Below are 3,275 nucleotides of genomic sequence, written 5' to 3'. Positions count from 1 at the left end.
AAGCAGAGAGCTAAGCCAGCAGCCCCACTCAACTATTTAACATAGCCTCTGGACCAACCTGACCACAGAGGCCAAGCAGTGATATCAGGCAAACTTGGAGCCCTGCCTAAGTTATCACCAGGCTGTGGAACACAGCCTACAGCACACCTCAATGCCCTTCAATCGAAAGGTCATGTCTGCATGAGAAAACTTGCGTGAGGACAGCGGTGTAGGCTACCAGGCAATGATTATTAGTTAACTGGCCTGAGGATTCATCTGTGGGCAGACAACCTGCTTGAAGGCAGTGGGAGCAGCTGTCCCACTTTAACCGCGTTGAAATTTGGAGGCTAAGTCTGTTGTGAGGAAGCTACTTTAGAGCAGTGGATAGAGCAGCCACCATTTTGCTGCTGTTTTTGAGTAGCAAAAGTGCTAAGTCCTTGCGAGCATAACTCTTAATGGCTTAAAGTGCGACTTTGACACTATTCTTGTTTGCGGAACTTAGGCCACTATTGTCTAGAGAGAATTCCTTAATGGCCAGTGAATCAAAGCTAAAATATTGAAAATGAAGCAGTTTATGAGACGTGTTTTGAAAATATTTGGTTGAGGATAGAGGAAGAGGAATGAGGTGGAAGTCACCTGAAAATCACGTAGCAATCACTAGGGAATCACACAGTGGTCACATGAAGACCTTGTGGAATTCATGTAGATGTAAAGGAAGACCTCACTGGTATTGGGTGTCTACCAGGTGACTAGTCTTGTTGCTGTGGGTGTAGGTTTTCTCTCTACTTCCTAGAACGAACTAGGCTTGAGTGTGTGAGAAACGTTTTCCACTCGAATTTACCTTGAAAATGAGATTGGCATAGTGTCATGTTTTCAAACATCCACTCTACATCCCTTGCTTCGGGCAGAGGCCATGGACTTCTACCAACTTTTTTTTTTTTCTACCACGAAGGTTTTGTTTTCGTGTGCCAAGTCTGCCACATAAGGTTCCATTAAGAAAAGTTAGCTAGATTCTGCGATCAAGGTCTCCACTCTACTTCCTGGAAATAGGAACAATGCTTGTCCATGCTCCCAAGCTCCCCAGTCGAGTTCCTGAAAGAAATGTCCAGGCTTTGTGCCAAGTTTCTAAGTGCCTACATTATCTTCTCTTACCAGGGGAAAGGCTCGATGTTCTAGGTTCAGGTCAACTTTCAATAATTGGTAAAAGGGAAAAATTGGTGAAATGGGACCAGATTGTGCTGATTGGACTGTTAGGATGACACAAGGTTGGTGCTATCGGCCCAAATTTCTATCGTAAATGCTGTAAAAGGAGGAAAGTCTTGGTGCCATGAACCGAGTCCTCCGTTCTTCCTCCTCTTATGAGATGACAGCTTGGTTCTGTAGGCCAAAGTCTCCACAAGAGTTTCTGGTAGCATGGTCCTAGGTCTTCACTCTGAACTTTGTTACCAACTTTGATCTTGTGGGCCTGACGCTGCCAACTGTTTCCTTTTAGGACATCCAGGCTTGGTGCTGATTTCTTCAGTCTCTGTTTTTCTTCCATCAAGAAGGATTGTTGCTGTGGTCCTAGGATTCCAGTTGACATTTGTTCAGAGAGGACATTCTTAGAACCAGTGGCCCATGGCACCCTTTCAGGTTCTGTCAGGAGAAGAGAGAAGAAATGCTATGGGCCAATTAGTCATCTCTACTTTCTAGAAATGGGGGAAGGGATTGGAAGTGCAAAACAAAGTCAGCCCCGATTCAAAGTCCAGGGCAGAGACAAGGTCCTAGGTCTCGAGTAAGATTCTCTTATCAAAGAACAGGCTTGCCCTGTCGGTTAAGTTCTCCTACCTACTAGTTTTCAGAGAGGACAGGCAGAGTGCCTTGGGTTCCAGTCTCCTTTTTACTTAATGTTAGGAAAAGACAGGCTTTTTGTCTTGGGCCCGTGTCACCGCTCCTCATCATTTCAGGGGAAAACAGTATTCCTGGCACAAACAGAGGCCTCTATTCTTCCTTTTGTTTAGAGAAGGCGGCTTTGTTCGTGGGCCATGCATTCCACATGTGTTTCTGTTCACAGTGGCTACCTTGAGTGTAGTATGAGTTGGTGTTTTGTTGAGTCTGTTATCAATTTGATGATCTCAGCCTTGGGAGCCTGGGCCTGCACTCTAGCTCCTGTGAGGAGGGTCCAGGTTTGGTGTCACAGGCCTAAGTCTCCATTCTAGTATCCCTTGCATAAAGACAGGTTTGTTGTTGTGGACCTAGGATACCACTCAACTTTTGTTTAGGGAGGACAGGCTTAGAACCATGGGCCCCGGCCACCACTTCAGTCTCTTTTAGGAAAAGACAGAAGAGATGCTCTGGGCCAAAGTCTCAGCTCTACCTCCTGGAATAGGTGAAGGGATTAGATCTGTAGGTGAAGGGATTAGATCTGCAGGCCAAGGTCACCAATCTCTCTCCTTATAGATAGTCCAGGCCCGGAGCCAAGGTTTTAGTTTTCCATGAAAGATATTCTTACCAGAGGAAAGTCTATCCTTGTGGTTTTCGATCTCCAATCTACTATTTTTCAATGAGGAAAGGCTTGGTGGCTTCAGACCAGGGCTCTGTTGTATTAGTGTTAGGAAGACTCTGTCTTTGTGTCATGGGCCTGGGTCTCAAGTCTACATCATTTCTAGAGTGGACAGTACTGGTACCAGGAAGGGAGGTCTCCTTTCTTTTTTGTAAGAGTAGACTCCTATGATCTGTGGGCCATGCACTGCACATTAGTTTTTGTTCACAGGTGTAGGTTATTTGTAGTGTTACAGGAAGCAACACCCGTGGAGGAAATTGGATGCTCAGGCAACCACATAAACAAATTAAAAAATAAGAATCATATGATCATATCAATAGATGCAGAAAAAGCCTTGGACAAGATTCAGGATCCATTTATGAACAAAACACTGAACAATATCAGTATAGAAGGAAAGTACCTTAACATAATAAAGGCCATCTATGACAAACCCTCAGCCAACATTATACTTAATGGTGAAAAACTAAAAACCTTCCCTCTAAGATCATGAACAAGGCAAGGCTGTCCACTATCGCCACTGTTATTCAGTATAACATTGGAGGTCTTAGCGAGTGCAATCAGGCAAAAGAAAGATATGAAAGGCATCCAAATAGGAAACGAAGAAGTCAAACTGTCACTATTTGCAGATGACATGATTCTCTATATAGAAATTCCTAAAGACTCCACAAGAACGCTACTAAAAACAATAAGCAAATACAGTAAAGTTTCTGGACACAAAATCAACGTTCAAAAATCCATAGCGTTCCTATACTTT

Source organism: Pteropus alecto, unplaced genomic scaffold (genome assembly GCF_000325575.1).
Source record: "Pteropus alecto unplaced genomic scaffold, ASM32557v1 scaffold287, whole genome shotgun sequence".
Taxonomy (NCBI): Eukaryota; Metazoa; Chordata; class Mammalia; order Chiroptera; family Pteropodidae; genus Pteropus; species Pteropus alecto.
Note: the sequence above shows the minus strand (reverse complement) of the source record.